The sequence below is a fragment of the Chiloscyllium punctatum genome, chromosome 7, assembly GCF_047496795.1.
Source record: "Chiloscyllium punctatum isolate Juve2018m chromosome 7, sChiPun1.3, whole genome shotgun sequence".
Classification (NCBI taxonomy): Eukaryota; Metazoa; Chordata; class Chondrichthyes; order Orectolobiformes; family Hemiscylliidae; genus Chiloscyllium; species Chiloscyllium punctatum.
Genome location: NC_092745.1, coordinates 83,242,900 through 83,270,763, shown reverse-complemented (window position 1 = coordinate 83,270,763; position 27,864 = coordinate 83,242,900). Strand labels below are relative to the sequence as shown.

The window sequence follows — 27,864 nt, the reverse complement described above, 5'->3', positions numbered from 1 at the left end:
GTGGAATTCAATGCCCAGTGAAGTAGCTGGTGCTTCCTCAATGAATATTTTTAAAGCTAAGATTGATAATGTTTTGAACAGTAAAGGAATTAAGGGTTATGATGAGCTGGCTGGTAAGTCGAGCTGAGGCCACAAAAAGATCAGCAAATCCCTGCCCAGTGAAGTGGTTGAGGTTTCCTCAGTAAATGTTTTTAAAGTTAAGATAGATAATGTTTTTTACATAGAAAAGGATGAATGGTTATAGTGAGAGGGTGGGTAAGTGGAACTTATCAGCCATGATCTTATTGAATGGCTCAAAGGGCCAGATGGCCTAGTCCTGCTCCTAGTTCTTATATTATGATGCAGGTAATTTTATTTTCACACTTCAGATCTTTCTGATATTATTAGGAAAAATGGTTTGACTTGGAATGAAGAGTGAAAAGCAGAACTGTACTGGCTCCAACGTAGTAAAAAATGTGCAAAACTATCAATGTGAAAACCTTCTGCCCCAAGATAGAAATATAACATCATCAGCACTCAGGTTCAGCATTAATTTTCATATTCACCATTGCTGTTCTTAAGTAATTTAGGATTTTTTTCTATAAAAGTACTTTCTTTCATTGCCCTACAGTTCAAATTATGCCCCAATTATGTCCCACTGTAATGATCTAGTACAGCCATTATGGTGGTAGAACGTGCCAGCAAAAAGACATAAAGCCACTCTGAGTGAGTAGATGTCAAAGGAATCAAGAGCAATGTGAAGGCTTCTTTACTATAAGTAGGATAACTGATCCTGCTCCTCCCAGCTCTACATGCAGGTACTTGAATGCTTACTTTGGTGCAGATATTCCAAAGGGCTGTACTATTGTATTATGAATTCTGAAGAAAAGGCATATGGAACTTAAAACATTAACTTCATTCTTCTCGCCACAGATGTTGCTGGGTTTCTCAAACACTTCCTGTTACTAAACAAAAAAAACCCAAAGAACTGTAAGATGCTGGAAATCAAAAACAAAAACAGAAATTGCTGGAGAAACTCAGCAGATCTGGCAGCATCTGTGGAGAGAAAGCAGACTTAACATTTTAGGTGCAGTAGTCACTGTGGAGAAAGAACAAAGTTAAGGTTTCAAGCTCCATATGATTTTTCTTCAGGAATACTAAAGTAAGTTAGCAAGAACCTGCAATGTAGAGCTGGGAGGTGCAGGACTGCTTAGCTCAACCCTTAATAAAGAAGCCTCCAGATTGCTCCTGATCCCTTTGACAGCAAATCCCTTCACCTACAGACTCAAAAGTGGCTTTATGCTTTTTGCTAGCACATTCTACCACCATACAGGCTCTAATAATTGTGATTTGAGGTCAAGTATGAATGCAGTGGGACATAACTGGTGCGTAATTTAAACTGTGTTTTTCCTGCAATTTCTGTTTTTACTTTCTGCTGTTATCCTTGAATGCAGGTACTGGTCATTTCCAAGGAAAAACAATGCTGGAAATGAGAAACAAAAACAGAAATGGTCTTTAAGCAGGCATTCAGTCCATTGTTTGCACATGAAAAGACAACCTCTACCTGCTTGACACAAGGGTAAGAATGCTTCTTCTTCTTCCTAGTCAATATGGCAGCTGTGTCCTTCTAGCTAGAAATGTTTGTGCTGTTTTTGCCAATCATTGGGGAATGCTGTGTTGTGCCTCAAAAACAAATGCTATGTGTCCGAATTTCTTGGCCTATAACTTTTCCATAATACTTCCCATCTGAATAAATTTGGAGGAAGTGAGGACTGCAGATACTGGAGACCAAAGTCGAGAGTGTGGTGCTGGAAAAGCATAGCAGGTCAGGCAGCATCCGAGGAGCAGAAGAATCGGCGTTTCGGGCATAAGCCCTTCATCAGGAATTCATCTGAATAAATTTTTCAAGTATCACAATTCTTTTTTTTTACTTAGCCAAATGAATTGATGGACTTAATTAGCTGCATTAACATTTTCTTTAAGCATTTATTTTTAACAAATTACATTAATTAGCCCCTGATTTATGCTGTCATTTTCCTCCTACCCTATCATCTCATTATGTTTCTGGTTGGTTGTGTTCGAACTATTCTTTTAGCATACTTCAATTCTCTATCAAGAGTTGTACTTCCTTTTCTGTTTAGTCATTAATTTCTATGGCTATAGCTTTTCCGTTCCTATCTCTTACTATTCATCACAGTGAATATTTTTGCTATCAATCTTATATGTGTCTTTTTATTAATCTTCTTGCCAATCTTTTTCTTCTTCCATTTCCATGTTGAAAGTGTTGATTTCCTTACAGATATTCCTGCAGAAGTGAGTCAAATATTAGTAACTTGCCTAAATGACTATTTTTCATGCATGGAAATCTTGGTAAGGATTTCCAAGCCTTGGTATATTACAATAGTCTCTAATCCAATTCTTTCCTGATAATATATATGCAATTTACACTGGAGTTACTGAACAGTCCATGGTGGTATGAAGCCTAATGTGTTCTCCTCCCTCCATCAGTAGTGAGTTAACTCACAGACTCCTCACAGCAGGTTGAAGATCAAATCTTGAGATATTTCTGGTCAGTATGACTCGGCTACTCACTGGATAAACTCATCAAACATCAGGTAGTCAGTTATTTATTTTCTGTCTTTCTTTTTACTGAATATGCATCATCCTAAAAGTTCTTATTTTCCTTCTGTCTTTCTGCTGGTTTTAACTCCCATTTTCATCACTTTGATCACTGCTTTTTATTGTGACCATTAAAATAAACTGCCGCTTACTCAGAATTTAGTACCTTTCATCCTAAATTCTACAACATAGCATATTCAATTACCAATATTCCAATTCGTAAGGTGCCTGACTTTTGAAGAGAATGAAAATATCGTTGGGAGGATCTTTCATTCAACATAACATCTAAGCAAAATATATAAAATTGGAATAATGCAAATTAAAGTTTCTAATGAAGTGACATTTCCTAAGGAGAATGATGTTTCCATTTGCTTGCCTCAAGCCACTTATTTGATATCATTAACCATCCTTGGGCAAGATTAGAGATTTCAAAAACTGTTTTTGTTTCACACTGAAGTAAGTATGCAGAATCACATCTCAAAAATATACTCTATTTGAGATCAAATAGGACTTTTTAATTAAAAAAATTGTTGAGGATAATTCAATTGAAGAGACAATCACAAAATTACTCGGTTTTTTAAAAAGAGTTTCAAAAATGAATGAAGTGCAATAACTAGACGAGTTTACTTCAAAACCATCTCTCAATTCCAAAATCTCAACATTGAGAAATACATGAAAAGTAATGTCATGGGAGCACTGTCCACATTTCTCTCTGAGCCACATATCTTGACGTGGACAAAAATCATGTTGTTCAGTCAATGTAGAGCAATAGAGGTTTACAGCACAAAATAAAGCCCTTTGGCTCATCGAGTCTGTGTTTGTCAAAAACAACCACCTAGATATTGTGATCCCATTTTCCAGCACTTGACCCATCGTGGTGAATATCTTGGCATCACAAGTCTACATCTAAATACTTTTTACAAGTTATGATGGCTTCTGCCTCCTTACAGGCAGTCAGTTCCCCATCTGGGAAATCCCTAAGTAATAGCATTGTGATATCCCTACATAATACAGACACTATCCACTCTTTGTGTAAAAAAGTTGCCCTTATGTCCTTTTGAAATCTTTCTCCTCTTACCTTAAAAATATGTCTCCTAGTTTTGAACTCCCACACCTTGGGAAAAGTCCTTTGCGATTCATTTTATTGACACCCGTCATGATTTTATATATCTTTATAAGGTCACCCCTTAACCTCCTAAGCACCAGTGAAAAAAGTCCCAGCCTATACTTACATTGCAAACATTCCATTCCCAGCAACATCCTGGTAAATCTTTTCTGAACCCTCTCTAATTTAATAATATTCTTCCAATGACAAGATGACCAGAACTTCACATACTACCCCAGCAAAGGCCTCACCAATTTCTACACTCTTATGTCTGAGCAATAAAGACCCAGCATGACAAATACCTTCTTAAGCACCCTGTTTACCCGTGGTATAAATTTCAAAGAATTATGTCCCTGAACCTCTAGCTCTCTCTCTTCGATAATGCTACCCCGGGCCTACCATTAATTATATAAGACCTGCTCTTGTTTGTTTTACCAAAACACAATACCTCACATTTATCCAAATTAAAATCATTTGCCACTCCTCAAATCATTGATCCAAATGATCAAGATCTCTTTGAAATCTTAGATAACCTTTTTCACTGTCCACTATATCACCAATTTTGGTGTCATCTGCAACTTACTAACCATACCATCTATATTCTCATCCAAAATGTTTATATAAATGAAAAACAATACAGGACCCAGAACCAATCCCTGTGGAATACAGCTGGTCACAGCCTTCAGTCCAAAAAACAACACCCCATAACCATCCTCTGTCTCCTACCGTCAAATCAATTTTGTGTCCAATTGGCAAGCTCACCCTGAAATCCCATGTAATCCAACTTTAGTAATTAGTCTAGCATGCGGAACCTTATCAAAGACTTCACTAAAGTCCACGTAAACAATGTCTACCACACTGCTCTCTTCAATCTTTTTGGTTACTTCCTCAAATAACTTAATCACGTTTGTAAGACACAATTTCCCTTACACAAAACCATGCTGACTATCCCTAATCATTCCTAGTTTCTCTAAATCCATGTAAATCTTTTCTTTCAAAATCACCTCCAACAACTTCCCCAACACTGATGTCAGACTCATAGATATGTAGTTCCCAGGCTTCTTCTTCTTCCAGCATTTCTTAAATAAAGGCAAAACATTAGCCTGCCTCAAGTCCTCCGGCACGTTATCCATGATTATAGATGATATGAATATTCCTGCTGGAGGCTCCACAAATTCCTCCCTAACTTCCCAGAATATCCTGGGATACACTTGATCAGGTCCCAGAGATTTATCCACTTTATGTTTTCTAAGACCTCCAGCACTTCCTCTTCTGTAATGTGAACCATTTTCAAAACATTAATAACTATTTCTCTGAGTTCTCTAGAATCCATTTCTTTCTCCACAGTAAAAACCGATGTGAAATATTCATTTAATATCTCTCCCATCATCTGAGGTTCAACGCAAAGACAACCTCGCTAATCTTTAAAGGGCTCTAAGTCCTTGAAAAAACTAACATTTGGCAAAAAATGGAACCTTGCCAGCAACAAATATCTCCCATGAACAAAATCGCATGCAGGCCAAAAAGGTAAAGTGTCAAAAAATTACATGATGAAGCAATCACGCAAAGCTGCCCTCAGCTAAATAGCTTTTTCTCATTCAGGTGATTTTTTAAATGGTCTTACAATTGTGACTCCTCTCAATCAATCGTTAATTCATTATCACTGTAGCTTTAGTAAGGTCATTGGTTTGTATCTTCTCTGAGTTCCTTCAACTCTCTTTGTCTTGTGTCTCAGGTAATCCACCCACCTAACTTTTCTTCTTTTTCTACTACTTCTATCTTCAATTCCTCCTTCAACCACTTCAAGGACAAACCCGTCAGGTCTTTGTTTCCAATGTCCATATTTAGCTCTGTTTCTTCGACTGTACTTAGTCAAACGTTTGAATTTTAACTTCTACTTCAGATTTAACCCATTCATTTTTCTTCCTGCATATCTTGATTCTTGATCATCTTCTGTCATCAACGCATTTTAAAAGCTGTTATCTTCTTTTTTTCCCCAAGTCCAAGCCTTGCTTCCATGAAGTGTATCACGGGGCACTAGTAACTCACTGTAAGTTACTCATACAGATGCATTTGGACTTGCAGATGCCACTTATGTCAGCGGTCACACTTCTTGCAGTAGCTAACCAAACCCATGTTACATTCTATAATATTCAAGGTCTTGTTGTGCTAATACAGAACATTTATAAAATATGGGAGAAAGTGAGGACTGCAGATGCTGGAGATCAGAGCTGAAAATGTGTTGCTGGAAAAGTGCAGTAGATCAGGCAGCATCTAATGAGCAGGAGAATCGACGTTTCAGGCATGAGCCCTTCTATGGTCAGCTAAAGGAAACACTAACTTTTATTGTAATATCTGAAAGTTTTGGAAATAATTGCAAAGGTGTTTGGTGTCTTAAGTTTTAAAACCACCAAGGAGAAAGAGAGAAAGAGGTGAGAAAAAGCAGATTAATAAACAGGAAGAGGTCCATAACTGCAGAGCTACTATTATGAACAATACTCCAAGCAGTCAGGGCTATGGAGAAGTCTTGAGATGCTTAGGTGTCAGTGAGAATAAAGGTCTAAAAGCAGAATACTGTGGGGATGTGAGACAGCAAGATATTCTACAAGGTAAGCGAGTTTTGAGAAAATTTGTAGCTCAGGTTGAGGTTCAGGATGTAGGTTTGTTAGCTGAGCTGGAAGGTTCATTTTCAGATGTTTCATCACCATACTAGGTAACATCTTCAGTGAGCCTCTGGACAAAGCACTGCTGATGATTCCTGCTTTGTATGTACATGTTTGGTGATGTCATTTCCTGTTCCTTTTCTCAGGGGGTTGGTAAATGGGGTCCAAATCAGTGTATTTGCTGATAGAGTTCCGGTTGGAATGCCTCGTTTCTAGGAATTCTCTTGCATGACTCTGTTTGGCTTGTCCTAGGATGGATGTGTTGTCCTAATCGAAGTGGTGTCCTTCCTTATCTGTATGTAAGGATACCAGTGAGAGTGGGTCATGTCATTTTGTGGCTAGTTGATGTTCATGTGGCTCACCTAGTATGGTAATGAAATGTCTGAAATGAACCTTCCAGCTCAGTGAGCAAACCTACATCCAGATTCTACGAGGTAATTGACCACGTGAGTTTGCAGAACCCACATTAAAAATTTGTAGTTTATTTTCAGGTCTCAGGGAGAAACATTCCTGAAAAATACTGCAAAAATGCAGAAATTTGCTGAAAGGAAACAGATTACAATCATGCTAGCTGAGCTAGAAGCTTTAGTATAGAGATTAAGGTGACCCTTCACTGAGGTTTGAGTGTATGTTTGGGTATTCCTTTGATAGACTGGATAAATCTTTCTTTCTGATGTTTGTAAGTAAACATTTCAAAATATTTGTACAGTGTAATACAATCTGTTCTTTTGTGCTATTGCATAATCAACTTTTGTGTTTTTTGTTCTAAGCATATTGGCAACCACTTGTGACTGTTTAGTGATGGACCACCTCAGTAAACAAAAAGAAAAATAATATCTATGGTCTATCATACTACGTTTCACAGTGGGAGTAGACTTGTCCAGTACTGCTATCAGCTGGGATTAATTGTGTTGCTGATACAATTGTGATTTTTGTCGAAGCAAAGGTTTCCAACTCTTTAACAAGGCTACATTATCTTGTTCAGGCCCCGCCACTGAGATCCAGGACAAAGAACATGAGAACATAAGAATGAGGAGCAGGAGTAGGCCATCTGGCCCTTTGAGCCTGCTCCGCCATTCAATAAGATCATGGCTGATCTTTTTGTGGCCTCAGCTCTACATACCCGCCCTCTCACCGTAACCCTTAATTCCTTTATATATCAAAAAAAATGTCTTAGCCTTAAAAACACTTACTGAAGTAGCACCAACTACTTCACTGGGCAGGGAGTTCCATAGATTCACAACCCTTTCAACTGAATTGAAAGTTCCTCTCAATTCAGTCCTAAATCTGCTCCTCCTAATTTTGAGGCCATGTCCTCTTGTCCTAGCTTAACCTGCCAGTGGAAACATCCTTTCTACGTCTATCTTAACTATCCCTTCATAATTTTATGTGTTTCTATAAGATGCACCCCCTCGCATTCTTCTAATTTCTACTGAATATAATCCCAGTCCACTCAGTCTCTTCTCATAAATCAACCTCTCAGCTCTGAAACTAATTTAATCAACCTCCCCTGCACCCTTCTAGTGTCAGTACATCCTTTCTCAAGTAAGGAGATTAAAACTACATGCAGTACTCTAAATGTGGCCTCACCAGCACTCTCTACAGCTACAACATGACCTCCCTGCTTTTAAACTCAACCATTTAGCAATAAAGGACAAAATTCCATTCGCCTTCCTACTTACTTGTTGTACCTTCAGACCAATCCTCTGTGACTCATGCACAAGAACACCCAGGTCCCTCTGCACAGCAGCATGCTGCAACTTTTTACCATTCAAGTAATAGTCCTTTTTACTGTTATGCCCACTGAAAGGGATGACTTCAAATTATTAACATTGTACTCCATCTGCCAGATCTTTGCACGCTCATTTAAACTATCTATGTCCCTTTGCAAAGTTTCACAATCCTCTGCACGCTTTACTCTACCACTCATTTTAAGTGTCATCTGCAAACTTTGACACACTACACATGGTCCCGAACTCCAAATCATCTATGTAAATTGCGAATAATTGATCCCAACACTGATCTCAGAGGCACACCACGAGTCACTGATTGCCAACCAGTATACAACTCATTTATCCCCACACTTTGCCTCCTGTTAGTCAACCAATCCTCTATCTTGCTAATACATTACTCATAACACCATGCATTTTGATCTTATGCAGCAGCCTTTTGCGTGGCACCTTGTCAAAGGCCTTTTGGAAATCCAGGTACATCATAATCTACTGGGTCCCCATTCTTCACCGTGTTCGTAATGTCTTCATGGAATTCCAAAAGATTAGTTAAGCATGACCTGTCCTTCATGAACCAATGCTGTCTCTGCCTAAAGGGATAATTTCTATCCAGATGCCTTGCTATTCCTTCCTTGACTCAAGCATCTTCCCCACTACAGAAGTGAAGCTAACTGGTCTATAATTCCCCACCTTTTGTCTACCTCTCTTTTTCAACAGTGGCGTCACATTTACTGTTTGCCAATCTGGTGGAACAGCCCCAGAATTCAGCAAATTTTGGAAAATTACCCCAAGTGCACTTGCTATTTCTCCCACCATCTCTTATGGTACCTTGGGATGTATTCCATCAGGGCTTGCCTATCCTTAGCTCCATTATCTTGACCAACACTACCTTCTTCTGTGATAATGATTGCTTCCAGGTCCTCACTTACCTTTGTCTCTTTGTCAATTACTGGTATGTTATTCGTGTCCTCCACTGTGAAGACCAAGACAAAATACCTGTTCAATGTCTCAGCATTTTCCTCATATCCCATAACTAAATCCTTCTTCTCTTCCCCTTTAGTCACTCTTTTCCATTTTATACATTTATATAAACTTCTGTTATCTATCTTTATATTCTGAGCTAGTTTTTTCACATGTTCTATCTTATTTTATAGCTCTTTTTGTGGCTTTCTGTTGACCTTTAAAGCTTTTTCAACCTTCCAGTTTCCCACTGATCTTGGCCACTTTGTATGCCTTCCCTTTCAATTTGATAGCCTCCATTATTTCTTGAGACATCCATGACAGATTAACCCTTTTCCTACAGTCCTTCCTTTTCACTGGTATAAAGTTTTGCTGAGCACTTTAAAAAATTGCTAGTCAACTGTCCTACCACACGTCTTTGTTTCCAGTCTACATTAGCCAATTCCTCCCTCATCCTAACGTAGTCTCCATTGTTTAAGCACAGGACCCTGGTATTCAATTTTATCTTCACACTCTCCATTTGTGTTCAACTTCAATCATACTGTGACTGCACCCTCCAAGAGGATCCCTAACTATGAAGTCATTAATTATTGCTATCTCATTACACAGGACCAGATCTAGGATAGCTTGCTCCCTCATCGGTTCCATTACATACTGTTCAAGAAAACTATCACAGATATACTCAATGAACTCCACAAGGCTACCTGACAGAGCTGATTCGACAAATCGACATGTGAATTAAAATCCCCCATAATTGCCATACCATTTTTATAGGCATTAGTTATTTCTTTGTTTATTGCCAGCCAATGTGATGTTATTATTTGGTGTCCTATAGACAACACCAATTAGTGACCTTTTCTTCTTAGAATTTCTAATTCACAGCATCTGCTATTGTCTATTGTTTTCATGGCACATACTCCACTTTTGCATCTAATCTCATAATCCTTTCTGCGAATCATTATACTCATGAGGTACTTTTTCTAACTCCTTAGAATTTAGGAATGTCACAAAGGCTTTGTTGTGTCTTTATCTTGAATTGAAGACTGGGAACATAATCTGCAAATTTTCAAAAGTTTAGTTAGCAGCTAATGTTTTTTCACTCTGTTCGATCTTTGTCGGTGAACAGGATTAATAATTAATTTTTCTAAATTTTCCATCCATATAGAGCTGGAAGAATACAAGCCCCTGAAGAAGACGCATTTGCAGCAATGACAATAGGTCTCTCTGGATCATAGTGAGACATCAGGTAATACCAATATCTGTTTGATCTTCCAACGACATCTGTTGTGCTTCCTCCCAGCACCACATATGGTCTTGTGGTTCACTGACAACAGCCAGGTTGGGCAAGAACTTCCCAACTTGCTTTACCATGCCCACAAAATCTTAAAGCTATGGTGTTGTTATGTTTCGAGGATCTGGAAGCCCTTTGCATGCCCTTTTCTTCTGTGGATAAACCTTGACATTGGATGCATTTACAATACATAGAACATTGAACAGTACAGGCCTTTCAGCCCAAGGTGTTGTGTCAAACATTTACCTTAATCTAAGATCAACCTAACGTACACATCCCTCAATTTACTGCCATCCATGTGCTTGTCCAGCAGTCGCTTAAATGTCCCTAATGTCTCTAACTCTACCACCACCAGTACAGTGCATTCTATGCACTCACCACTCTCTGACAGCCGACGTCTGACATCTCCGAATACCTTCCTCTAATCACCTTAAAACAATGACCCCTCGTGATATCTATTTCTGCCCTGCGAAAAAGTCTCTGGATATCTACTCTATCAATGCCTCTCATTACCTTGAACACTTCTATCAAGTCACCTCTCTTCCTTCTTCTCTCCAGCCCTAGCTCACTGGATCTCTCTTCATGAGACATGCCCTCTAATCTAGATAGCATCCTGGTAAACCGCTTCTGTACCCTCTCTAAAGCATCTACCTTCTTCCTGTAATGAGGCGACCAGAACTGGACACAATATTCCAAGTATGGTCTAACCAGGGTTTTATGGAGCTGCAGCAAAACTTCTCAACTCTTAAACTCAATCACTCTGTTAATGAAAGCCAAAATACCATACGCCTTCTTAACAACCCTACCAACTTGGGTAGCAACTTTGAGGGATCTATGTATATGGGACCCCAAGATCCCACTGTTCCTCCACAGTGACAAGAATCCTGTCTTTAACCCTGTGTTCAGCATTCAAATTCAACCTTCCAAACTGAATCACTTCACATTTGTCCAGGTTGAACTCCATTTGCCACTTCTCAGCTCGACGCCTGCATCCTGTCAATGTCATGTTGTAGCCTGCAACAGCCCTCCACTCTATCTACAACACCACTGACGTTTGTGTCATTGACAAACTTGCTAACCCACCCTTCCACTTGCTCACCCAAGTCATTTATAAAACCTACAAAGAACAGAGGCCCAAGAATAGACCCCTGTGGGACACCACTGGTCACTGACCTCAAGGCGTCTACCACTCGCTGTCTTCTTTCGGCCAGCCAATTATGTATTCAGACAGCCAAATGTCCCTGTATCCCATATCTCCTAACTTTCTGAATGAGCCTACCATGGGAAACCTTATCAAACTGAAATCCATATACACCACATCCACCATTCGACCTTCATCACGTCTTCAAAGAATGCAATAAGGCTTGTGAGGCATGACCTGCCCCTCACAAAGCCAGACTGACTATCTTTAATCAAACTACATTTTTCCAAATAGTTAGAAATCCTACCTCTCAAAATCCTTTCCAGTACCTTGCTTACCACAGTCATAAGACTGACTGGTCTATAATTTCCAGGGATTTCACTATTCCCTTTCTTGAACAGGGGCACAACATTCACCTCCCTCCAATCAGCTGGTACTACTCCCATGGAGAGTGAGAATGCAAAGATCATCACCAGTTACACCCAAAGAAATTGACAGCTGCCTGTGAAAACCTACATTTGTTGTGTCAGAGTCCTCCTCGGCATTACTGCACATCTTGCATTCTCGTGTCATGTTCTGTTTGAATGAATCCTTGGATCAGAACATTATTCCTGTGACATATGGCTCCACCCTGTCTTTGAAGAACACTTGATATTGTCTTTTGGAAGATGTCTGATGCTGATGTGATGCCCAAGGGTAATCTGTTGAAACAAAAACCTCTTGCATGGTGTCATGAATGTTATGAGCAACTTAGAATCTTCAGCGAGTGATAGTTACGAAAAAAAACATTCTTTGCATCCAACTTCATGAAGATTAAACTTGTTTCCAATTGCACCAAGCTATCATCCACAGACAACACAGGATTCTTTCCAGATTCAACTGCATTAGTCAGCTGTGTAGAAACTACACAGGTTCTGATAGATTGGGCTTTGATGCTGGGATCATCCTCAAACACAGCTTGTTGCTCCTTTCAATGTATAATCAATTTTATTCTTCGCCTTAGGCAAGAGTTGGTAATTATTTTTTCTGGGTGTAAACAGGCAAACAGGCTTTTGTGTAGAGTGATATGAAATGCTGTCTTCAGGTTTCCTCGTACTCTGAACAGCTATAGAAATTCAGCTCTGAATTATTTTTGGCTACTTTTCTGGGTTTTCCAAATCTTCTCCGTAAATCAATTATAAGTCCATGCAGGCTTGCCTACATGAGATTGAGCAATTTTAATTCAGAATCAAACACAACATTTCAATAATTTTGCCTTTTCTAGATTGGAGGGTTGCATTCCATTATCCTATGAACTTGAGTTCTACACTTCCTAGCCCATTTGAGGTTTTGTGATGGCTGAAGAGAAACTTTCTCCACCCTTGTTCAGCATCAGAAAGAAGCAAGACTGTGTCTAACTTAAAGCAAATCATGTTTTCATCAACTAGGATTTCAGCACTCCAGTAGTTTCTGCTTGGTTCATGAATCCTTCCAAGGAAAGTCAGCTCAATATCATTGATATTTTCTCTTTCACAAATCTTGCTAACTTTCAAAGGTTTTACTTTTAGCTTATTCTGCACAGGTTTCTTACTGCAATGTGCAACCTGAAAGTGACCATTTTTCTTGCAAGAATGGCATTAGTCATGTTGATAGATCAATTTTTACACCAATATTTTCTCTTCCCTCACCGATCAGTTAGCTGGAGCTGTTGGTGGATGTGCCTTCTAATTCTTCTGCTTTTGTTAAGCCACTCCTCTGCTTTTAAATTTACCATACTCCACCGAGTCATTCATTTTTTGGGATATAGTTTTTTCTGCCATCTCAAATCACTAATTGATTTTGCCTCTTAATCTCAGCTGGTAAACTCAGTTGAATTATCTTTGTTAAGGTTAAATCACCTCTCAACTACAATTAGTCAGACATAGTTACATCCAGACTGCAATAAAAAATTCTGTTCGGAAAATGTTAACTTCTATTGGAATACCTCTTACTATATTAGCATTTTTACAGTGTTATACAAGATTCAGTAAGGTTGTTTTACAATATATCGCTTTCTGTGAGGATGTGCATTTTATCCTATTAGCATATTACACAGTTAGAATTAACCCCTCTATTACATATTATTGGACATAGTTTTTGTGTTTGTCACTGAACACACATAGTTGAATTTATTCACTATCTCTATGTTAGGCCAATCTAGACCATTGCCTCTTTTGGTCTTTGTCTCTTTTATGTTCAGTTTAAAAACTCTGTACCTTTTGACTAAGTCTGTTATAATCTCTAGCTTTTCCTTTGATCTGGCTATGAATGTGGGGCAATCTGTACACCTGAAATTTCATCAGCCATGCCCTCCGAGTATGCAGTCACATCTTTTTGGTAACAATTCTTGCACAGCTTCATTATCTCTCCCAATGCATTAAAAAGAATGGGTGATGGATGTAGGTTTGCTGAAACAAAGGTTTGTTTCATGAAAATGAACCTTCCAGCTCAGCCAGCAAACTACATCCAGAACCTCAACCTGAGCTACAAATCTTCTCAAAATTTGCTAGAATGGGTGATACACCAGCCTAACCTTTTTCCCAAACTGGAATTGGTTTCTATGTCGATCACTAACTTTGAACACTCTGAAAGCATTTTTGTATAGCTCCTATAATGGCCACATTGAATTTGGGTGCATGAAAGTCCATAAAATCGAGCTGTACAGTGTTGAAAACTTTGGTTTAGTCAATGGACATGAACCAAAGCTGGCCTTCCCACTTATTTTTACCTTTCTCTATGGGATTTCTGAGCAGAAGCATCAATATCAACAGTAAATTCATCAGCTATATTCAGAACACAGCATTGGTTGTTTGCTAGCCATTTCACATGAACTTAAAACTTTCATGGAGTGGTCAATATCAACTCTAAATCTTTCCATCTCCCTTTTGTACAAAATCTCCCACATTTCACATTCAATTTTTAATTAGGGGAAGAGGAAAGGAAATGCAAAAGTGCCTGGTAGAATGAAATGTGACCAGCAAGACCAGGAACATAAAGGCAGAAGTGGATACTGCAGTTGCTGGAGATTAGAGTTAAGATTAGAGTGGTGCTGGAAAAGCACAGCTGGTCAGGCAGCATCTGAGGAGTAGGAAAATCGACGTTTCGGACAAAAGCCCTTCATCAGGGCCTTTGCCCAAAACGTCGATTTTCCTACTCCTCAGATGCTGCCTGACCAGATGTGCTTTTCCAGCACCACTCTAACCAAAAACATAAAGGCCTGTCAATCCAAACAGTAGGATCACTTTTAATAAAGACTGCAGCTTTCTTTAAATGCATAATTAAATTAACTACCACAAGGATGGGAATGGAAAGCTGGTGGCAAGAGACTGCACACAGAACATACGGGAACACCAGTAAGACCTTAGTCAGCTTTGGGTGAATGTCCTTGCTATCTACCCAACAGAATGGATTAAAATTTCAAATGGCAAGATTCCATTTGTGACATAATTGATTTTTGGACTGTCAAATTAAAGATTGGCTTAAATTTGGAAATGGAGCATTTGGTATGAGTCAAAAAAGCACCTTCATGGTACATCTTTAAAAATGGAGATGAGAATACACATGTCTTCAGAAAGTTAGCAAAAGTTGTTTGACAACTTTAAAAAAAACCTGACACAGCTCGCAAAAAGTTGTTGACTCAAGAACAGTTCAAGCATGCAAAAACAAGTCGTTACATGGACTTTGTACCTTAAATAATAGGTACACAAAACATTCATTCACTTGTGTTGGCACAGGAGACATAAGCATATAAAGCCTGAAGGAGAAATTCCAAAGTTGAAAGGATCAGGTTTGGAATTTTTACATTAAAAATAAGTTGTTCAGATAATTTTTTAAAATTTTCATGCTTTACAATAAACAGACTTATAATCTAAAAAGGGCAAATGGTAACAATTGGCTTTTTAACAGATCAGCTCACTAATCTCTCCTGACCCAATTCACAGAAACACTATGTTCCATCAAATTCATCATCTGTCAGAGGCAGATTTTACTCCCCTTCATGCTCTCTGTTAACACTGGCATGCCTGTTTTGTCTATCAGTTCCTCAGTGCAGTATCCTCAGCCCAACATCTTCAGCTACTTCATCAATGACTTTCTTTCCATTATAAATGGGATTGATATTCAGGCTTAATTTGCAATCCTTAGATAATGAAGCTGACTGTTCTCTCCACAAACTTGGAAAGCTTCATTATATGAGAAATCTAGAGAGCATTTAGGTTTGAACTGGTAAATGGCAGGTGACATTCACATTACTCAGATGCCTGACAAGGGCCATCTCCAAAATACTTGATCATATCTGCTTCACACTCAATGTCATTATATTCAGCAAAATGTCCCACCATCAACCTCCTGGGAGTTAGCCTAACCAGAAATTTAACTGGATTAGACACGTCAATACTGTGTCAACAAAAGCAGGTCACAGGTTTAGCGTTCTGTGTGAATGACTCATCTCCTGATTCCCAAAAGTCTTTCCAGCCTCCAGGTGAACAAGACAGCAGGGTGCTGGAATATTATAGTATGAACTGCTGCATTTCATTGACTACTTCAGGAGCACTTCACAAATCTGTGATCTCTATAACCAAGGGAAGTGGGAAGCACCACTTGCAAGCAATCCACCAAGTCACACACTATCCTGATTTGGAAATATCTAGCAGTTCGTTTATCATTGCTAGGTAAAAATACTGAAACCTGATAACACCACGGAATAACTACACCATGTCAACCACAGTGATTCAAGCCAGTAGTGGGCGGCACGGTGGCACAGTGGCTAGCACTGCTGCCTCACAGCGCCAGAGACCCGGGTTCATTTCCCGCCTCAGGCGACTGACTGTGTGGAGTTTGCACGTTCTCCCCATGTCTGCGTGGGTTTCCTCCAGGTGCTCCAGTTTCCTCCCACAGTCCAAAGATGTGCAGGTCAGGTGAATTGGCCATGCTAAATTGCCCGTAGTGTTAGGTAAGGGGTATACGTAGGGGTATGGGTGGGTTGCGCTTCGGCGGTCTGTGTGGACTTGTTGGGCCGAAGGGCCTGTTTCCACACAATAAGTAATCTAATCTAATCAAACTCACCACCTGCTTTTCAAGAGTAAATAGGGATATTTGTCTTAAATGCTGGCCTTATCTGAGAAGCCGACATACTATGAATGGATTAAAAATTGCTCCATGGCTTCTTCCTTTTTAGCATTGCAACTGTCTCCAGTCCTACAATCTTCAAAGATCTCCACCCTCCTCGAACTCAAGTCACATATGTGATACATTTTATTTGCTCCATTTGTGGTAGTGGTGCCTTGAGAAACTAAGAACCAAATTTTCATTCCTAACACAATTGGCATCGGGAAAATTCCTAACTCTGCAAACTGACTCAGGAAAGCATGCTTGAAATAACTGGATTTCACTCCAGAGTTGCAAGTGCTAGCTGGAGTCAGACCTACTACTCATGGAAAGAATTCAAAGGCTACTGCAGGCATTGTCATATGCAGAGGTGGGATGCTAAAAAGGCTCACACCATTGCTCTGGGACTTTGCCCAAGCTGTTCAAAAAAAACAATAAAAGCAAAAACAGTATTCAAGCCCTCAGACGCACTCATCACTTGCCCTGCATGCCATACCCATGGACCTTTACATCCTCCTTGACCACTGCCTTTCCACCCCATGTCTCCCTCAGATCCCACATATCAACTTAGTTTTAACTTATACCAACACGATTTCATTCATTTATATAGTTTTTTGGTGTAATGCACAATTCGGTCTCTTTACCTGAAGAAAGTAATACTTGCCAAAGAATAAGTTGATTCCTGTGATGGCGGGATTGTCCTACAAAAAGAGAATAAGGAGAGTGAACCTGGATGTATATATTAGTTGAAGTATACAAAAAAGTTTCTCAGGCTTGATAAGGTTGTAGCAGGAAGGATGTTTCAGCTTGCTGGGAGTTCAAGAATCAAGAGACACAGTCTCATACTGAGAAGTAGAACATTTACATCCGAGATAAAGAGGAATTTCTTCACTCAGAGGGGAAGATTTAATGGACCAAATGGCATACTCCTGCTCCTATTTCCCACGTCTATGTATTAAAGCCCCTATGCCAACTTAGTGCCAATTCATATAATCCTGATACCGTTCCTCCACTTATCCTCATAGCCATTTAAAACCCCAGACAAACTTAGTGCCACCTCAGGCCTATGCATACCTCCCACCCACTACCATTTACTCTTAGATACTCTATGCCAACTCAGCCAGTACCTACTATTGAACAGGCATAGTTAGCCATGGTGAGATTAAATAACATTCTATATGTCTATTACAGACTTAATTGAAAAAAAAACAATAATTGACAAAAGCTCTTACAATACATTTATAAATCTCATAATTCTTAATCCTTACAAAAACAAACATTTCCTTCAATGTTTCCATTCATGTTAACACAAATACTTATATTCATAACTCCACAATGCTAATATTCTTATAACTACTTGGAGCTGTCAATCAAACTGTGAATTTACAGGCCCCCACAGTGTTAACGATAGGCAATGCAAACTGAGAAGCAGCAATAATCACTATGTCAACAAAGGAAACAGCTAGCACCAATTTCTTTCACCAGCATCTATTTTTTTCAAAAACTTTAAAAAGCTTGGTTTAATTAACATGACAATTTGACAACTGCACACAGCTTATCCAGTTTTCAAGCACATTTATATCTATTCTAAAGAATCCCAAAAGTCTACCTAACTCTTCAAATAACTTTCCTCAGTTCAAACCTTTTCCTCCAAAGTCCAAAGCCCACAAATTGTGTTTTGGGAATCCCAGTAATAAAAATTACTTCTGTTTGAAGACAGTTTCATTTTCAATTGCAGCCCTACCTTGATAAACCACATATGAAATATGTTAATCCCCTGTAACAACACCCACCAATGAAATGATAGGTGACAGGACTTCTGGAAAAGGAGTTTCAGTGCAATTTTGGCCAAGGCACAGTGCCTTCTTTCCTTTACAGAATTCAAACCTAAGCTCTGGAATTATCTCTCTGAGCCTCTCTGCCTCTGTACTTTTTGCTCTGCATTTACGAATGCTCCCTGAAATCCACATATTTTTAAACTAAACTTTAGACTGTGATTCCTAATTTCTCTTATGTGACAAACTTTCAAATTTTGTCTGAAGTGTCTTCCAGGCAACTGTATAATAAAAGCGTTTTATAATGCAAGTTGTAGTTTTGGATATTTTACTACATTAAAAAACAGTATATAAATGCCAACTGTTACTCCCTGCTCATTTTAAAAATTGTTTTATGGGATATAGGCATCACTGATTTGGCCAGCATATATACTGTATTGCCTATCCCTAATCTCAATGGTAGTATGTAGCCTTCATGAAGTACGACAGCCTATCTGGTTTGATTCCTTTTAAAACATTGTTAAGGAGTTCCAAGATTGTGATGCGGCAACAGTGAAGGAATGGTTACATTGTTCCAAATCAGGTTATTGTGTAGCTTGGAGAGGAACTCGCTTGCAATGGTGTAACCAAGTGCAAACTGCCCTTGTCCTTCTAGATGGCAGAGGATGAGAATTTAGAAGGTGCTGCTGAAGGAGATGTGGTGAATTAGATTAGATTGCCCACAGTGTGGAAACAGGCCCTTCGGCCCAACAAGTCCACACTGACCCTCCGAAGAGTTGCCCACCCAGACCCATTTCCCTCTGACTAATGCACCTAGCGCTATGGGCAATTCAGTATGGCCAATTCACCTGACCTGCACATCTTTGGACTGTGTGAGGAAACTGGAGCACCCGGAGGAAACCCACGCAGACACGGGGAGAATGTGCAAACTCCACACAGTCGCTGGAGGCTGGAATTGAACCTGGGACCTTGGTGCTGTGAGACAGCAGTGCTAACCACTGTGCCAGCTTGTTGCAATGTATTTTGCACAGATGGTGCACATGACTATCACAATGTACTGCTGGCAGAAGGAATTAATATTTAAGATGGTGGATGGGATACCGATCAAGAAGGCTGCTTTCTCCTGGGTAGTATCGAGCACTTTGAGTGTTGTTGGAGCTGTACTTATCTGGAGAGCGTTCCATCGCACTCTTGACCTGTGTCTTGTAAATGATGAACAGCATTTGGCTAGTTAGGAGGTGTATCACCCTTCACAGGATGGCCTTCAATTCCCAGCCTCTGACCTGCTGTTGTAACACAGTATTTATCTGATTGGTCTGGTTCAGTTTCTGATCAATAGCAACCCCTAGGATGTTAATAGATGGGGAGCGAATGAAGGTAATGCTAATAAATAAAGGAGACTTGGTTAAGAGACAATCTTGTGAGAGGTAGTTGACTACTGACAATTGTGTGGTGCATATGATACTTGTGACTTCTCAGCCCAAGTCTGAACGTTGTTCAGATCTATATTTTTAACAAACCCATTCAGATATGTAATGACATATTTAAGGAGCAGGTGGGACTTAAACTCAGGTCTTCTGGATCAAAGATAGGGATGCTAGCACTACACCACAAGAGCCCAAATTAGTGTCCTAGGTTCAGTTATTTTTAGCTGCTTCATCAATGACCTTCCTTTCATCATAAGGTTAGAATTGGCGATGTTTGCTGATAGTTCTGCAATGTTTAGTACTGTTTGTGACAGTTCAGGTACTGAAGTACTGTCACTGAATCATAGAATGTCTCCAGTACAGAATGAGGCCATTCGGTCCATATCTGAACGGGTTTGTTAAAAATATCTACCCTGAGGAACTGCAGGGCTCTTGTGGTGCAGCTATAGTGTCCTTATACTGAATTACAAGGCACAGGTTCAGATCCCAGAGGTACACCATAACACTTTTTAAAATGTTGATTTAAAATATCCACAATATTTACCCTGAGAAACTATAGGGCTCATGTGGTGCAATGGCAATGGTCAATCTTTGGGACAGGAGAGTTAGCTTCAATTCCCACTTTCTCCAGAGGTGAATAATGATATCCATGACCATTGATTAAAGGCACCTACCCTAAGAAATTGAAGGCTCTTGTGGCATAATGGTAGTTTCCCTGCCAAATAAAAAAATGAAAGAACCGTGGATATTGTGAATCAAAAACATAAACAGAAGTTGCTGAAAAAGCTCAGCAGGTCTGTGAAGAGAAAAAGAAGTTAATGATGCAAGTCTGGCGACCCATCCTCAGTTCTTTGGAAGTCGTTGGACCTGAAACATTAACTTTGAATTCTCTTCACAGATGCTGCCAGACCTGCTGAGTTTTTCAGGCAACTTCTGTTCTTGTTACAGAGGCTATGCCCTCAGGTCCTAGTCTCTCATACTAGTGGAAACATTTTCTCCATGTCCACTGTATCCAGGCCTTTCCATAAGATTCAATGAGATCCTCTCTCATTCTTCTTAACTCCATCATGTAAGACCTGGAGTCCTCAACCGCCCCTCATCACAGTCCCTTCAGCCCTGGGATCATTACTGTAAACCTTCTCAGGGCTCCTTCCAACACCAGCATCTTTTCTTAGCAATGGGAGCCAAAACTGCTCACAATATTCCAAATGCGGCCTGATCTGAGTGTTACACAGGCTCAGCAGTATATTTCTGCTCTTGTATTCTAGCCCTCTTGAAATGAATGTTAACCTGACCCACTGAATGCCCAACAGCGCCAACCCTGTGGTTCAAAATGTTGGCATCAACAGTATTTGTTCCCCTGAAACACGCAAGATGCAATTTTTTCCAACAGTGAAAACTCTGTTGAAAGGGGCACTAATGGATAACCAGCCCAGCTGATCGGTTTCCGTCTCTCCTAAGAAAAGGAGACTGAAGGAGACATGGCGAGATAAACAAGTGCCGCCTTTGAAGTCAGGAGACCGCCGGCTTGTGTATTTTTTTTTCTTGGGTTTTGTACAGCGCTGTATTTGGATATATGACTTTTGCGCCTCATGTTTTTGACAGTGAACACACAGAGCATACCCGGGACTCCCTCTCCCAGGGTGCACGGCGGCTGTCGCCATGGAGACAGGAAGGGAGGGGGGGGAAGGGATGGAGACCGTTGGCGGGCCCGAGCTCACGATGACCACTTCGGAGAGTGGAAGAGCGGGCGGTGCCGTTACTCGCCTCGGTTTGCAACCAGTTTATCAGTAAGGTGCCAACAGGAAGGGGGAGTAGGGAGTGTTGGTTTTCTGAACAGTCTAAGACGAGGATGATTGGTGTAATTGATGTGAACCTACCCGGTCGGCCGTGCTCTGCCTCCGCTATGTAACCTCGGTGCGCCACAACTACGGAGAGCGGATGGATCCAAGTGCACTTTGTTCTTTAAACTTCTGTGGTGTGTGCCCGTGTGAGGGTGGTGAAGGGTTTCTGTGCTTCCCACGGATTTCTCTTTGAAATATCGAAAGTTAAGATTTCTCCAAATTACGCTGCAAACAAAAAATCAAATGATATTTACTTTTGCCTCCCCTCCCCATAGTTTCTGATTTTGTCCCGAAGTCTAAGCTGTGCGGAGGAATCGTGCTTCCGATGCTACAGCGCGCGGTTTAACCGGTTGCTGTGGATGGGGACTTGAAGTGGCCTGAGCGCCTACTCACTCTCCTGTTCAATTGGAATCGGACCAACACTCTCACTTGGGACTTTCCTGACTTCGGTGAGCCCAGAACCCTATGTGTTGCTCAGGTTGCCAGCCTTCCCGGATTGAGCTGGAGACTCGGATTGAAGGTTAATCGCCAGCACACTGGCATGTGCAAACCTGAGAAACGCTATGGAGGGAACTCTGAGAAAAAGTCATTTTCTGTGAAAATTTCTCTTCATATTTTACATGTTTGGAGAAAGTTGTTTGGCAGTCAAGCATCTTCTGATTGGGTCTTGAGTGTTTTGCTTTCCAGTTGGTATGAAGCAATAAAAATAGTGTTCTGGCTGCTTTTTAGATTAGATCCCCTACAGTGTGGAAATAGGCCCTTCAGCCCAACAAGTCCACACTAACCCTCCAAAGAGTGACCTGCCTAGAACCATCCCCCTACATTTACTGCTGACTAATGCACCTAACACTATGGGCAATTTAACATGGCCATTTCACCTCACCTGCACATCTGTTGGATTGTGGGATGAAACCCACACAGACATGGGGAGAATGTGCAAATTCCACACAGACAGTTGCCTAAACTGGGAATTGAACGCAGGTCCTTGGCACTGTGAAGTAATAGTGCTAACTACTGAACCACCATGCCACCCCAACATTGCTGAGGTCCCACTGAAATAGTCTATGATAGCCTTTTTGTCAATTTGATAAAATGAACAATTTTATGCTTTGAAAAATATACTAAGGATTTTTAAAATGTGTCCATTTGTGAGATGTAGATATCACTAGAAAGGTCCAATCTATATTGTCCATTGCTAATTGCCCTTGAGAAAGTGGTGGTGCCTACAGTGTTGCTAAGTATAGAATTAAAAAATTTTGACAACACAATAAATAAACAAAATTTATTTCCAAGCCAAGATGGTGACATGAATTTGAAAGGTACGTGGAGCTGATGTTTTTTAAAAAAAACCTTTGGTGATTTAATGCTGTTTTTTGAGATGGTGCATGTTGCGCAGGTGATGGAGGTGTGAACATTTAAGATGGATGACAGTGCTGATCAAGTAGACCATTGTGGTCCATGCAGTGTTGAGTTTCTCAAGTGTGGTTGAGTTGCTCAAATACATGAAATTGGCAAGTATTCTCTTATACTCTTCATTTGGGCCTTTAATTGATGGAAAGCCTTTGGCCAGTCAGAAGTTGGCTTACTAGCTGTGCAACACTGAACCTCTGACCTGCTATTGTAGACAGTGTATCTGTGGCCAGCCCAGCTACATTTCTGGTTAATGTTAATCTGCAGTAGGGGTTTGATAATGCACTGCCAGTGAATGTCATGGCGATGTAGTTAGACATGCTTGGTGTAGAGAGGTGTATTGCTCGGCAATTGTTTAGCATGAATGTAACAAGTTCAAGCCTGCATATTATCTAGATCTTCTTGCATGCAGTTGTGAACTGCTACAGTATCCAACAATTGGACTGAATATCATGATATTATCAGCAAACATCCCTACTTCTTTTTGATAGAGGGAAAGTAATTGAAGGAACAGCAAACGATAGTTAAGTCTTGTACAGTCCCAAAGGGGATACTACATAAAAATTCTGGAAATTAGATCTTCAGATTCCAGAAGTCGCCTTCATTTTCCTTTATTACTAAGTACAACTCCAACCAGTGGAGAGTTTCGTTATGGACTGGGCCAGACCCCTCAAAACCTCATTAAGCAGATAGCCCAGACAATAACTTTGCTGTTTGTTTAGCTAGGTGTATAGTGGCTATTATGACCATAAGACACAGGAGTGGAAGTAAGGCCATTCAGCCCATCGAGTCCACTCCGCCATTCAATCATGGCTGATGGGCATTTCAGTGCAATTTACCTGCACTTTTCCCGTATCCCTTAATTCCTCGTAAGATTAAGAATTTATCAATCTTTGCCTTGAAGACATTTATCGTCCTGGCCTCCACTGCACTCCGTGGCAATGAATTCTACAGGCCCACCACTGGCTGGTTGAAGAAATGTCTCCTCATTTCAGTTCTAAATTGACCCCCTCTAATTCTAAGGCTGTGCCCACAGGTCTCAGTATCACCGCCTGACTGTACCAAATTCCCAGCATCCGCTTTTTCTAAGCAATGCATTATCTTGTAAATTTCTATTAAATCTCCCCTCAACCTTTGAAACTCTAATGAATACAATCCCAGGATCCTCAGCCATTCGTCGTATATTAGGCCTGCCATTCCGGGGATCATCTGTGTGAATCTCCGTTGGACACGCTCCAGTGCCGGTATGTCCTTCTAGAGGTGTGAGGCCCACAACTGGACGCAATATTCCAAATGGGGCCTAACTGGAGCTTTATAAAGTCTCAGTAGCACATCACTGCTTTTAAATTCCAAGTTAAAAATCACACAACACCAGGTTATAGTCCAACAAGTTTAATTGGAAGTGCACTAACTTTTGGTGCGCCGCTCCTTCATCAGGTGATAGATTCCAACCTTCTTTAGATAAATGACAACATTACATTTGCTTTTTTAACCCCGGACTCAACCTGCAAGTCAACCTTTAGAGAATCCTAGACTAGCACTCCCAGATCCCTTTGTACTTCGGCTTTATGAATTTTCTCACCGTTTAGAAAATAGTCCATGCCTGTATTCTTTTTTTTTCCAAAGTACAAGACCTCGCATTTGTTCACATTGAATTTCATCAGCCATTTCTTGGACCACTCTCCTAAACTGTCTAAATCTTTCTGCAGCCTCCCCACCTCATCAGAACTACCTGCCTGTCCGCCGAATTTCGTATCATTGGCAAACTTTGCCAGAATGCCGAAGTCCCTTCATCAGGTCATTAATATATAAAGTGAATAGCCTCAATGCAAACACTGAACCCTGCGGGACACCACTTGTCACTAGCTGCCATTCTGAAAAAAAGCCTTTTATCCCAACTTTCTGCCTTTTGTCAGGCAGCCAATCCTCAATCCATGCCAGTAGCCCACCTTGAACACCATGGGCCCTCGTCTTACTCAGCAGTCTCCCATGAGGCACCTTATCAAAGTCCTTTTGGAAGTCTAGGTAGATAACATCCACTGGGTTTCCCTGGTCTAACCTATTTGTTACCTCTTCAAAGAATTCTAATAGGTTTGTCAGACACAACCTCCCCTTACTAAATCCATGCTGACTTGTTCTAATCCGACCCTGCACTTCCAAGAATTTAGAAATCTCATCCTTAACAATGGATTCGAGAATTTTACCTACAACCAAGGCTAGGCTAATTGGCCTATAGTTTTCCATCTTTTGTCTAGATCCTTGAACAATGGGGTTACAACAATTTTCCAACCATCTGGGACTTTCCCTGACTCCAGTGACTTTTGAAAGATTACAACCAATGCTTCCGCTATTTCTTCAGCCATCTCCCTCAGGCCTCTAGGATGTAGCCCATTGCGGGGGAGTATTCATAGTGTAAATTAGCTGGATCGACTGTTTTAAACAAACAAAATTTATTTACAAATTATGAAATGAAACACAAAGAACAGAAAATAGAATGTTCGATAACCTATCCTATTAAACCCAACTAAACGATGCTGTTCCAAAGAAACATGCAACAGTCCCAATACAAACATCCCTTAGCAGAAACATTAAAACATGGCACAGGCAACTTACAGTTTGCAAGGAGAAAGAGAAGTCAGTAACATGTTTCACACATCCCCTGCTGCAACTGAACCTAAAAATCTCTGCTGCCAGGATTACTCCCCTTACATTATGCAAGTTATTTCTAAAACATGAGAGCCTTTGGCTGAGGTATCATCTGTTTAGGGGTAAACAAAGACACCTCAATAAACCATTCATCTCTACACCAACTCAGCTGTTTCGGAGCCTGGGCTGTTTTACAAACCCTCTGAAAAAAAATCAAGGAAGCAGTAAATTTTAGAAAAAGGACCAGCTTTGTGACACCTCCCCCCTTAAAAAATTAACCATCAATATCCAAAGATGGCTACATTTTTAAAACCCCTTTAAAAAATTGGTTAGTACTCTAAAACGCACATATACATTACACTGACTATACACATGCAGAACTACATTCAGTTTAATCTGTGGTACTCCCACCACCGAACCCCCCCTTGTCTCATTAGAGTCTCAACAAGGCAACGGCAATCATGTTTTCTTGACCTGCCACATGCACAATTGTCAAATTGAATCGTTGCAACAATAAGCTCTAATTACAGTCTGGCATTTTTTACCTTAAATTTCTGCAAAAAAATTCAATGTATTGTGATCAATGTATACAATCGTCTCAGGTGCATTGCTGGTAATATAAACACTGAGATGTTGTAGTGCCAACACCATGCTTAAACTCCCTTTCGCAACTGTTGAATATTTCTGCTGATGAACAGTTTCCCGGAGAAATACCCAATAGGTCTTTCTATCTTCTGAGCATCGTCCTCAGGAGCACAGCACTGACACTCACATTGCTGGCATTGGTAGCCACCTTGAAAGGCTTTGTGTGCTTAGGTGTGCCTAATACTGGGGCTGTGGTTAACACAATTTTCAGGCTGTCAAACACCTTCTGACAGTCAGTGTCCGCTACAACTTGCCTTTTTTAAGTAATTCAATGAGTGGAGCTGCCACACTGCTAAAATTCAGCCCAAACTTTCAATAAAATCCACTCAATCCTAGGCATTGTACTACAGCTCTTTTTGTCGATGGTGTGGGAAATTCCCCAATAACTTTTATTTTCGCATCCTGTGGGGCCATTTGTCCATGTCCAATAACCTGGCCCAGAATGCTTTGGGCTTTGGCAAATTCAATTTTCGCTGGGTTTACCACCAAGCCTATCAATTGAACAAGTCCGATAAATGTTGTGCATGTTGCTTCCATGAGTGACTAAAAATCACCAGGTCATCGATGTACATAACACAGTTGGGTAATCCAGCAATGACCTTATTAGTTGGTCTCTGAAATGTGTCTGGAGTGTTTTTCATACCAACTGGCATGACTCTGAACTCATATAATCCATTTGGTGTTATGAAAGCCGAAATTGCCTTTGCTCTTTCTGACAGGGGTACCTGCCAGTAGCCTATAAGCAAGTCGAACTTAGAAACATAAGTTGCTTGTCTCACCTTTTTAATGAGTCTTTCAACCAAGGAATTGGATATGCATCAGGTTTTGTAACTGCATTGACCGTGCAAAAGTCTACACATAACCGCTAGGTACCATCTGGCTTTGACACCATTACAGTGGGTGAGCTCCAATCACTGTAAGTCACTTTGATTATGTCATCTTGGAGCATGTATTCAATCTCCTTCTGAACCTGTGCCAACTTTAGAGGGATATTCATATAAGGATGTTGTTTAATTGGAACAGCATCTCCTATATCTACATCATGCACAATTAGGTTAGTGCTTCCTAGTTTATATCCGCATATCTCTCCATGTGATAGTACTAAGTCTTTCAGATCATTTTGATTTTTCTCAGGAAGGTAACCCAATAATTTATCCCAATTTTTGTCAATTTCCTTGTCCAATTTGATTTGAGGCATGTCTTGTTCAGAATCCTCTGAACTTTGGTTCTTCCTTCTGTGCTGTAATCATTAACACCTTCTCTTGCTTTCCTTTCCGGTCAAAACACCTTCTGAGCATATTCACGTGGCACACTCTGAGATTTCTTCCAATCTAGAGTCCCTATCAAGTAGTTCACCTCACTCAATTTCCTTTCGATTTGATAAGGTCCATTAAACCATGCTTTTAAAGGTTCACCTGTTACCGGAAATAACACTAATACCTTATTCCTAATAGCAAAATTGAGAATTTTTGATTTCTTGTCGCTTTCTGTTTCATTGCATGCTG

General features: G+C 40.2%; 1 protein-coding gene across 7 annotated transcripts in view; it reads right to left on the bottom strand.

The window, feature by feature from the left end:
- The window catches only part of fggy (FGGY carbohydrate kinase domain containing), a 364,543-nt gene extending 342,555 nt beyond the window's left edge, over window positions 1-21,988 (bottom strand). For 2 of the 7 annotated variants that reach the window (XR_011961146.1, XM_072574223.1), the window contains exons 1-2: window positions 21,695-21,987; window positions 17,257-17,313 (exon numbers count right to left, since the gene is read on the bottom strand). The gene's annotated coding sequence lies outside the window, so the exon portion shown is untranslated. Of the gene's footprint in view, window positions 1-17,256; window positions 17,314-21,694 lie in introns of all 7 variants that reach the window. The other 5 variants (XM_072574222.1, XM_072574226.1, XM_072574221.1 and 2 more) reach the window with 4 other exon arrangements.
- Between the last annotated feature and the right edge of the window lie 5,876 nt (window positions 21,989-27,864).